Raw genomic sequence first — 12545 nt, forward strand, 5'->3', positions numbered from 1 at the left:
GGAATGACTGGAATGTGCACGTACCTGCAGTACTTTGGGCTTATAGGACTACTTGTAAGAAGATGACAACGAAAACTACGTTCAGATTAGTATATGGGATCAAAGCCCTAATGCCGATGGAATAGATTGTGCCTAGTCTACGCATAGTATCTTTGACGGATATGGCAGATCACAAGGCCTTGGAAGAACGGCTCAGGCGGCTCATGGAGCTTGAAGAAAATTGATTTTTGTCAGGATCCCATCAACAAGTACAAAAGGAACACGAAAAATCATGGCACGATCGCCATATCAAGTTTCGCACATTCAAGGTAAACGATATTTTTCTTTTATATGATAGTAAATTCACTAAATTTCTAGGTAAATTCCAGATTCATTGGTTAGGGCCATATATTGTCAAAAAAATTACAAATGGAGGCGCAGTTAAGCTCGCGAAGTGGAATGGGGAACCCTTCCCAGGAAGAGTGAATGCGAGTAGATTGAAGTTATATACAAAGGATCCTACACAATGACTATATGGAAGTAGGACAGTCTTAGTGCTCTAGGCAATTGCAAGGGAGCACAGGACTAGAAACTACACTGCCCACGTTGAAGAACAAGGCAGAGACCAGGCTGCGCAGAGAGAGACGAAGATGCAACAAATGAAGTTTCACTCAAGAAACTGCACCATGGGGGGAGGTACCACACATCGCAGCAGGAAAATGACCATTAGAGTTATTGTTCATGACTTGACAGCGAGAAAACAGTTAAGAGGAGTAGGGTGGTGGCAATTTAGGAAAAAACCTTTGAAGATCTACCACCAAAACATCATTTATCATCCAAATTTGGGGGGAACGGTCAGATTTGAATTCCAAAGCACCTATAAATATGACATGTTGGCCTGCAAGAAAACACTTTGTTGTTTAAGAATTATAGTTGAGTGTTATTTCCTTCACTCGATGAAGAATCAAGTTTTGGAAGGCTTAGTTGCGGGTCAAGTTTTTGTTGAATTGCGTGAGACAAACCGAAAGTTTATTCTTGAGCAAATGTCTATAACGAACCCTGCTGACACTGTTAGTGGTGACAATGTTGTCTCCGATGCAGCAGCCTTGGAAGTTGTAAATATGGAAGCTCCAGCTGTTGTGCCTATGGCATCGAGGTTGCCCAGGCTGAAGCACACCCTACCATAGAAAAACAACTAGCTAAGCCAAAACAATCTGCGAACGAGAAGTAGAAGAACGTGGCCGTGAGGATGTTGCTAAGGAAGAACTCGGAGAGAAAGGATAAGCAGCCTGAATAAGTGGTCGACCTTGAGGAAGAATAATTCCAAGGCATCGAGGATGTGGATGTCGAGGGTATCAAACCCATGACAAGGCTGTCAAAGTATATCCCTCTATGGAAGGGAAAAGCAAAGGTAATGAAGGACCCTGATACTGGGAAGTTTACAGTATCCATGCCCTTGCTGCCTGAGCAGGTCCCTTTTGTTGGTCCTCGTCTCGCACGGATCCCGTTGTTAAATATGGAGGATTGGGACCTCATGGACTACACTAAGTTTCCACATTTGGCGAAGGATAAATATATGCGAAAGATCTATTACGAAGAAACTGTTGTTACAACATTGGAGCTAATTGAATGGTTCCACGGTGTTGAGAAATCAGGGTTTCTTAATCTGTTGTTGGTGCCACATTATCACCGTACCCCCATTAATACGGTATGTGTGTGCCAGCTCCTTACACTTGTGCATGACGGGTGCTTATGGCTAGGAGAGCCTATCCTCATCACAGACATGTTGATTCATAGAATCACGCAGATGCCCTACAAAGGCACGAACCCTGCCAAGGAGTTTGGAGGGAAGGCTAGGGAGAAAGAGCTTGCAGACAAGATGAAGAAGGAATACGACCTCCTCAAGAAGTCGCAAGGGTATTCCATTTTCTCTATTTCAGACCAGGCAGTTCAATTTTCTACTTAGATTTTAGCAGGAAAGTTTATGAGAAAATGTCGCGCAGACGAAGTTCTAATGCCAATAGTTTCACTTATTGCGCATTGTGTGAAAGGTGTATAATTTAATTGGGCCAGGTACCTTTTTCAAGAGTTACTAGTGAACTTCCGAGAAGCCCTGTAGGAAACCAATATGTTCCACTATGCTTGGTTGCTGCTATCAATTGTGCTCGTTGCATGGAGATTGTCAGAGAATAGCCAATTTCCTCCTTTCGAAGAAGGATTGCCGGAGGCAGCGCAATTCGCCGCTTTATAGTCTACAAATGATGCTGCGCAGATTACAGAAACAAAGATATTTTAGACTCTTATGGAAATGGATATCCATACGGTACTTAGTCAACATCCAAGGTTGTCCCGAGCTTGTTCACGTAGTTGTCAGCCTACACATTATTCAAGGCTGACTTCGACAGAGTCTAAATCCAAGCATGGAAGGATCTAGAGTAGAAATGGCACCAATTTCCCTATTTGGTGTCAGAAACGGATGTGCAGGAGATCGTAGGGTTATGGCCTACAGAGTGGTATGCCTTGCTAGAGTTAGATATTGGAACCAGCACGGGCACAAAAAGTTCTGTTGCGCAGAAAAAAAAGGAGGCCGCTAAAAAATCTGTGCGTACCCAAGCAAAACAGAAAAAGAAGGAAGCTATCGAAAAGGCTCGCATAGAGCACGAACACGCTGCTAAGGAGCAGGCAGAAAAAGAATAACGTGAGTCGTAGAAAGGTGATAAGTCACCTTCGCCGGAGACAAAGGAAGAAGAGATTTCAGGCCAAGGTGGAGGAGGTGATGAGGGGCAGAGCACCCCCTTTATTTTGAAAAGACGTGGCAAGGAGAAAAAGGGTGGAACACAAAAAAAGCTGAAATATGATAAAACACAAGTTGATCCCATGGTATTGATAGAAAGAGATCTTGATGAGATCGGCGACAAAGTCAAGGATACAAGGACAAAAGTGTTGCAGTAGTTTGAGTAGCAATACACACAGATGCTGGGGAGCATCCAGAAGGATCTGCTAATCCAAATGAGCATAATACAAGCGGGCATTAGATAAGCGAGCGCGGAGCAAGTGAGCCTGACACCTAGGACAAGCAAAGCAGTAGAGCTAGTAAGAACCCTAGATCTCTGAACTATACCATTGCCAGACGGGTCCATTCACGCAGAGTCAGCCGAGGATCGTATTGTACTTAGTATAATCAAGGATATAGCACTGAATATAGTGGCGTTGTCCCTCAAAATCATCCATGCACTACATAAGGGGGTGATAGATGAGTTGAGAACTAGGGAGAAACACACCCTCAACCTCATAAGTGAGTGCAAAGTCAAAAATGAACAAATGTTTGCTGAAAAGACACAGGATCTAAAGGAAAAGGAGGAAATACGAGCACATAGTTCAAGTCTGGATTTAGCAGTCTCAGAGGCCTGTAAGACAATGCTTGAACTTCACATCCTAGAGGATGCACAGCTTGAAGCCAAAATCAAAAAATTAGCCGTTGGTGTGTGTGAGGCTAGAGCAAAAGTTGGACGAGTAACTTTCAAGTTCAACATGAAGATTGCAAAGTTGCAGTTGCAGTTATAGCCCATGACTCCGCCTGAGGTCTGAGAGCAGAGCAGAATCACAATTAAGGAGGCCATGGCTACCTTGGATACCACAGTCACTAATTGTGCAGCAATGTTTGATTAGGCTATGGAGCTATGGACCAATTTGTAGGAGGATCCGAACCTACAAACATTAAACATAGAGGTAAGGGAGATGTAGCGCCAATATGATGAGGTCGGGGCAACTGCGCGTACCTTAGCCCTAGCGCAGCGCCTTGCCAAGTTACAAGAAGGAAAGAAGATATTGTCACAGGTAGAGGAAGCATAGAAGAAAGAAGCCTTGCTAAAGGCCAAGTTGCAGCCTTGGTTGGATGAGGCTTATCATATCATGATCTCCATTCAAGATAAGCTTAAGGGACTGCAACAGACACAGTGGATGATGAGGCTAGCAGTAGAAGGACCAACCACTGGAAAAGTGGTCTAGGAGGTTCGACAGGCAGTAGCACAGAGCGCTGCTAAAGTTGTAGTGATCCAGGTGGAGCTGGGGGATCTTTGTAGTAAGATCATGGTGCCAGCAGAGTGACTCGAGGGTGAGTCACAATCTTTATGTTGGGGGCCTGTTGGGATGGGGTCTCCTGGGTTAGTTTGGGGTTAAGGTAACCCAAATTTTGGTACAATTTTGTAAATGATGTAAAGTCTCTACGACTTTTGGATGCATAGAATGTAGATGAATAGGAGTCAAAGGGGCTTAGCCTCTTGTTTTGGATAAGTTTTGAGTCAGTTTTTGAGATTCACCCATGGTCCGCAGACCATGGCATTGTATGAAAAAGTCTATAAATAGTTTAGTACTAGTGAAAAGAAGAGGTAACTAGATGGAACTAAGATAGAGAATTGGGTTGACTAAAGAGTCTTAGGTAGGAGCTAAGGCAAGAAGGCTTTTCTTCCTGCACTTAGATAGGGAAATAAAGGCTTCGCAGCTGAGTGCACGGAGGCCTAGGTAGAGTCCGTAGCTAAGTGTGCGGACCCTTGCAGCGATGTGCATATGGAAGTTTGAGTATGTAACCTATGAACTAAAGATCAATAAAGACAATTTTCCGAAGAATTATTAGTATTTATGCTCACGTTTGTTTTTGTTATATGCCGCTGATAAATGATTGTTTTATAAAATATTGATTGAAAGCTATGTGATTATCTTGAATAAGTCTTAATAATGTACGCAATGCATGTTTAAACACTTCCGCAAAGTCTCTGGTGATTTATCTTATGTTTACTTACGATTTAAGTAGATCTACGTGAACACCAAATTAGGATTTCCTTTTGATGCGCGTAAGTAGGTAGATCAACTCTTAAAGGTCCACAAGGACTGATCGTGGACCTTCGTGAAGGTCTGAATGTCATTTTAACATAGTTATAGTGACGAGTTCTAGGAGTATGTTGATCTGTGCGGAGGGAGATCTAAGGCATTGGAAGACATCACATTAGTCTCTGGATGTAGAAACTTGGTTCTTGCACCCCCACAAACTGCTTCGGGTGAGACTGCAGCGTGCGCTACGCGAGTTGTTGCCGAAAGGGTGAGTATTGTAGGGTTTTGTTGGTTGGCACAACTAACTCTAAACTTGGGTCAGGACCCCCTAAGCCAACAAGAACATCCTTATTTGGCCTGATATGTTAAAAGAGATGGAGCAGGAAATGCATATCATCAGGAAAATTTAAAGGTAGCACAAGACTGTCAGAAAATCCATGTGGATCAACATAGAGTGCATAAGGAGTTCCAAGTTGGGTAACATGTTTACTTGAGAGTTAGACCCAAGAAAAGTTCCTTAAAGATTGGGTCATGTGCCAAGTTGGCACTATAGTTTTTTGGGCCTTTTGAGATACTTGAAAGAATAGGGCCAATGGCTTATAGGCTGGCCTTAGCTACATTAGTAAAATTCCATGATGTTTTCCACATTTCTTTTCTTAAAATATATGTACATGAATCTAATCACGTGATTGATTGGTATGTTCTACATGTGGAACTAGAGGGAGAGTCGTCCAGAACCACTATGCATCCTAGACTGGAGGAACCTCACACTTTATAACCATGCAATAGAGCAAGTCAAAGTGAAATGGAGGTACTTTGAGCCCAAGGAAGCCACTTGGGAAATGGTTGATACAATGCAGACATCATATCCTTTTTTGTTTGTTGGTTGAAGTAGATGTATATAAATTTGTAAATATTGTACAAATTTGTATATATAAAGTGCCATAAATAGTATGTTTGTTTTTAAGCATGTATTTTGTGTAATATATGGACCAAGAACATCGAGGACGATGTTCTCCCAAAGGGGAGGGGCTTGTGAAAACCTAGTTTTTTTTCACCAATGTATACAATGTAAATATTTGATTAAAAAAATGGGTTCAGTCAAAGGACATATATTCCAAAACTGAGGAGGTTACTTGCTTGGGATAGCTTAAGGTTTCCTTGCAACAGGAAATCTGAATTGTGTTATGAAAACCACTGAAGGTTGGATGGTGTGCCTTAAACGGACTGGTTTTTTTAATTAATGGAGCTAAAGGAGAAGGACAAGGGTCATGCTTGCCTTGGAAAAATATATAAGGCAGAAAGGATGAAAATTTATAAGTATGGGATGCATAGGAAGCTAGGACAAATAATGGAATTCAACCTAGTAGGAAAAGGAATGAAAAGGAGGATCACATAGCATAAGAAGCAAGCAAGAACATTTGAAAAACTTGGTGTGTGAGAGATAGGGAGAACATTTTGGTTGGAGGCTAAGGTGGGTTGTAAAATTTTGAGGCACAACCTGTGGATTAATAAGTGAGAGGGGTCTATGCATTTTCCTGGAACAAAGAAAATAATCATTAAACGGTCAACAACAAAGATAGAATCTTGAAATCTTACAATAAAGGAAAACAGTTGGGATATCAGATCTTGGTTGGAAAAAGGCACGAGAAAATAGTCTTAGGTGAGGAAAAACGACCTCTTAATTCCTTGTTAGCCAAAGGGTAGAGATGGTTTTCTATAGAATTCCTTGATGGTTGTGGTGGAGGATTTCCCTTGAATTTCTAAAGGCCTTCTTGCTATGTTTTCTTTACAGTGGTTTCTAGAGTCCCCAAGATGGCTGGAACCATTGTGATGTAGTTTTAAGGGTGGAGATCTATCTTTGGACTTGATTGATATTCTAGGGTGGAGAAGAAATATCTAGATTCCTTGGAATTTACTAGTTGTTGAATAGTTGAAGGGTGGAGGCAATAGGCCTCTAGACTCTCTTTGTTTTTGTTGACTACTAAATAGTTGGTGGGTGGAGGTGGGGGAACCTCTAGAGTCCCTATTTCAACTAGCAATTGGAGTTTGATCCCTTGAGAAAAACCCACCATAGTATTTGAAATTTGGATCGAGGATGACAACTACAAGTGAGAACTAGTTGTAGTTGTCTATGGTTGGGTGTAGAGTTGATGTCCCAGAGTTAGTTGCCTAATTTCAATTTAAGATAAGTTTCTTCATAAGTAACATGTGTCATGAAATTTGTGTTTATGCTATTAAGATGATTTTATATTGTTTGTATGGAAGGTGCATGGTTTTCTTGTGACTAAAGAAATGGGGTTTTGATAGTTAGTCCTTGAGTTTGCACTAACATTATTTATCCAGGGAAATATATATATATATATATATATGTGCTTATTATTAGCCCAAGAAAGTAGTACATCTCTGAGTTAAGATGGACCATGTTTCTGCCAATTATTATCAACAGAATGGGCTTGTAGACCTTTGAGTTATTGTGAGTTGATAATTACTCTGAGGGCCTTATTGAAAATGAATGGGAAATTCCTTGTCCTATTTATAATGTAGTCAAAAGAATTGACTATTAAGCCTTATATCATTATTTCTAAGTTCAAGAAGGATAGCTTAATGTATGTATATATATAAAGGTCGAATGAGATGATAAGAGCCCTGTTGAAAGATGAACAAGGATAACACCGAAATAACCTTAAGGGTAATGGGTTGAGTCCTGGAGTCAATCCCAAGTGTTCACAGAACCATGATGTTCGAGAGATAGCCTATGTATCTTCGAGTACAAAATAAAACTTATGGCAGACATGGCCCTATTATTATCAGCCTTGTCACTTTTAAACTCCAACTCATATGACCCTTCCCTGGGGAACGAGATCTCAAAATCTCGAATCTTGCAAGTTAAGTAATGCCTCTCCTCCCAAACTTCCTAGATTATTTTGGTCGAGATATCACCTCCGAGAGTCTATTCCGAGACAGAAAAATGTTCTCGTCATATGAAATACTTCAAATTTTATCTTTGTGCTTTGAATTTTCATTAACACTCGATACGGAGAGTGATCCCTTGTCTCCTAACAGATGCTCCTTATGTTAATTACTAGAAGAAATCTCAGTCTCAACGATTTAGAGCGTAGTCTCTTACAAAAATGTATGAGATGGAGTTTATTCTAGGAAGTTTCGTCTGAGATGTTTCATCCAATATGTAGTTTCTTCTGAGATAGAGTTTCTTCTTAGATGGAGTTTCTTTCAAGACGGGAGTTTCTTTTGAGATGGGAGTTTCTTCCGAGATGGGAATTTCTTTCGAGATATAGCTTTCCTCTGAGATATTTTCCTCTGTGGTAGGATTTTCTTCCGAGATGGGGGTTTCCTCCAATAATTTTCTCCTGAGATGATTCAGTGGTCGAAGAGAAACCTCCGAGAAGGTTATTTCTGAGATGTCGTGGCATGAGAGGGCTCGAGAGTGGTTGCAGCTACATCTCATGTGAGGATGCGTGGAGAGGGGACACATGGTGTGCTTATGTAAGAGTGGGATTATGAGTGGATCGACAACTAAGACACCATTTCAAAGTGGTAATGAGGAGGTCGACTGGGATATCCACATGGGCACCATGAGGGGATCATGTGGGAACCATGTGGCAGGTGGATGAACTGGTGCTGTTGAGTTAGACTGTTGGATAATCCAAGTCACGAATAACCATTGGATGAGTAGCCTGGAACTGTGAAGCAAATCCATAATAGAAACCCCACCTGCTCTTATGACATCAGCAAGAGGAAGGAGAGATCACGCGCAAATTATAGTCATCAATTAGTCAATGGTCAGGATTCTAGTAGGGCCTCTCCCCTGTGGCATCAACAGGGGGAGGGTGAAATCTTTCTAACCATTGGATGGCCTGAAGGGTAGTGAACAGTTGGATCTTCGCCTGGAACCTCAAAGTGGATCCATGTTTGTAGGGGGCTAGCATTTTAAATCTTAGTTGTTAACCATTGATATTCAAGGGTCGTTAGATGGTGGATGAAGGAGGCCATAGCTATATACGTGTGTGTGTGTGGACAATAAACAACATGCAATGGTGGAGGGGTACTACAAACGCAGGGCATCGAGGTATGCCATGTGGTTGAGTGGCAGGACATTGTAGTGAACTGCCACATGGGAACCACGTGTGGACCATGTGGGTGTCGCGTGGAAAAAAAGAGAGGTGACTCCTCTAAATTAATAAGACTTTAAAGGACCATAGCTTGTAATCCTGGAGTCCAAATTGGAAAAAAATTATATCAATGTAAAATTCTCACTGAGACAAATACAATGATGACATCCAAATTGCGTTTTGGAAACTTGGAAGAAGTAAAAAACAACTTACCCCATTTCTCTAACTATACTAGGGAAGTTGGCTTAGCATAATAAATACTCCTAGGGGTAAGGGGTGTGTTTACAACACATGAGTGAGAGCACACAAAGGAGCATGATTTAAGAGAAGTGAAGAGAAGAGCAGGTGGAGACATTATGTATTTTGGAGACCTGTAGGGTTGAGCAGGTGGAAACACAACGTACTCTAGATTCTTGATTAGCAGAGTGGGTAAATTTTGTGCATTTTGAACATTTGCAAGGTTAGTAGGTGGAAAATTAGTGTGCTTCAGATCCGTATTTTCATAGATGGAGACACTATGAGCTATGAATTCCTGTAACATTTAGTACATGGAACACGGTGTGCTCTGGATTCCTGTAAGCATGTGGAGACACTGTGAAATATAGACTCCTATGTGCATTGGTTGATTTGCATTAGTTTGAATTCCCTTGAGAACTTGACTCTTTAGACTTTGAATCTGACTAGGGGTGGTCGGTTGTAAGAAATATTGTAGTGTAGCTAGCCTATGGTTGGGTGGAGAGTTGAAGTCCCTCCCTTAGTTTCCATATCATTCAACTAATAAGATATGTATGTATGTATGTTAATGATAAATATTGCTGTTGTATGAAAAAGGGTGTATCAAAGCTGATAGTAAATGAATGTATATTCCTATGAAGTTACAATTAGATTCCTATGTGATTGTTCTCATCATGTAAGGAACTTATATATCCCTATAGATGATGATATGTTTCCTGAATTGCAGAGCTATTTACATGTATAGTGAACCCAATTGAGTTGTTATGGTGTTTGAAATTACATAGCTTGGGTGTTATATTGTCAAGGAGTCTCTATTGTCTAATAACTAACGAAACATGTTGTTAAAGTGTTGTGTAATATTCCTAATTGTAGTTTAACAACTAATACCAAGCAATGGACTAAGAACAATAAACAAATTAGAACTCATACACAATAATTAAAACACCAAAATGTCCAGCAGCACAATCTTAGCCATTTTATTAATTTTATGATAAAAGAGTACATAAAATGAGTTTAAGTTTTGGAACTTGGGCTTGCTATGCAATTTATGCAAACCCCATGTAGTACAACTATGATCTAGAGGAAATACTGGCCCAAGCTGGTACTATGCACTGCCTAGAAAATTACTACTACTACTGCTAGAATGGAACGAAAGATTCTGCCCTGAAGAATGCTCAGATCACCTTGAAATTGCAGCCACAGACTCCCCTCCAAAACTCCAAAAATACCTAGAAATGGTTTGGCCCAACTCCAAGCCAAAATTGATCCCACCAAGTGATGCAAACACCCTAGCTAACTTGCAATTCGCCCTGCTATAAGAATGATGATTTTAGGCCTGAATATTGCCTAAAAAATTCTATAAAATTATTCACATACTCCTCTCAATAAACCCACAAAAACCCAGAAAGGGTTTGGGCTAAATCCCACATGCCCCAGTGACCCCAAGAAATGTGTATGGTTCTAACTAGCTGGAAAAATGCACTGTAGAAATAATTATGCTATACAAGGCCAATCAATTACTATAAAAATATCCTCCAAAATGTAGCACTCTCGTTCTTGCAAATCACCAAAGAAAAACTCACCCTCCCAATGGATAAATATCTGCAAATTCTTTAGCCAAACTCCATTATTTGCTAGCTTCTCTCAGCCCCTTCAAATCTCCTTATGCACCCTAAGAGAAGCACTCTCTAGCTAGAAATGGTCTACAATGTAGCTCCTAGAGAAGCCCTGAGATGGACTCCTTCTTACTCCCCTAGGATGACACTCGAAGTTCACCTAAGGTAGAGGTGGAATTCCCGCTCGGAAATTCCTTGTGTTGAACAGGATGGTTTTCTTGGCTAAGCAGCTCAAGAGAACTAATTTTGAAATTGTAAAATGACTAAAGATTCCCCAAATGAGAGCCTCCTTTCTCTATTTATAATTGTTGGCCTCTCTCTCCCTTGGTGGCCCCCACTTTCCACTAGTTCATCCCCTTTCTTTTTCTCTCTCTTGCTCCACAAGTGTGCATTCCCTTTTTGTCTCTCTTGCGGCCCCCACTTGCCAATGAGCTACAATATTACCTTTTCACCCAAGCTCCTCAAGCCGAAATCATATTTGAAACTCGAACTACAAAATTGTGCTATGCCTAGCACCTCCCCATAAACTTCGTTAATCTCCTCAAATGAAAAATAAAAATTGGGGATATTACATGTTGTGTATGAAATGCTAAGAGATATCATGGAATTTTGTTGTATATAATTGACAGTTTCCTTTCTTTTCTAGTTATGGTCCAATATTGAAATATTGCATGGTATGTTAAGGGATCTAACAGATTTATTCATATCTAATATTAGGAGGATTTGGTGTTGCTATAGTTATAATTATAGAGTGAAATTAGCATGGATTGACTTGTTTCAAGTCCTAATTGTAGATAGATATATACCTCTGTGATTGTGTTTTATTTGTATTTGGCATGATGATGTTTTCTTGTGAATATGGAAGTTGTGGGCAAGGTCATCTCCCAAGAGAACCTTGGCCAGTTCCCTAATATGCTTAAGGAAAAAACTTTATCTACTCTAAATATGAATGCACTGGATTTTAATTAAGTATCTTGGAGTACAAGGGGGTGATCTAGACATATCTAGGAATCTCAATATCTGGGAGGATTGTTGTGATGAAGCTCACATGGGAACTGGATCTCAGAAGAACCAAATATGCTTGCAAAAAGTTTGAGTTTAGGCCATCTAGATTGGGGCCCAACATGGGTAACCCTTGAGAGGCCCAAATGTTAAATAATATAAATAATTTATATCTTGGGTGGTGCCCCTTAGCAAAAGAGTGGCACAAGACTAGATTTTAACGAAGTAAGCATATGCATCCAAGTATCAAAGCATCTAGTGGAGAGCGCAAAAACACAATTTTGGGAGGCCCGAATGTGTGCCATACCTGGATGTGTTCAAGTAGTTGCGGTGATCTAGATGTATTTGGAAATCCAGGGTTTGGAGGGTTTTTCAAGCACAAATGTTTTGTACACCCATATATTAATAAGAACCAGATACAAACGAATTTGAGGATTTACATGCTAAGGGTTGGATTTATGGGGCCCATGAACTAGGTGATGTGGTAGGTGCCACATGGACTTAGCTACGTCCACATTGGTACCAGAAATGAAGTAGAACCACCAAGGTGAGTTGGGGTTTCCACGTGGGTTGCATGTGGTGGGTCCTTGCCTATGTGGTAAGGCTTAAATGACGAAACTTTAAATGTGCATAACTTGTTATATAGGCATTGAATCAAGATAAAATGTCTATTGCTAGAAAGCTCTCGACAAACCTAATCCAATGGTGTTATTAGAAATTGATTCTAAGAACTTTTGAGATTGAGGAATTGTGT

The sequence above is a fragment of the Pinus tabuliformis genome, chromosome 4_2 (assembly GCF_031772625.1).
Source record: "Pinus tabuliformis cultivar Carrire ecotype Pingquan chromosome 4_2, CPIR1, whole genome shotgun sequence".
NCBI lineage: Eukaryota > Viridiplantae > Streptophyta > Pinopsida > Pinales > Pinaceae > Pinus > Pinus tabuliformis.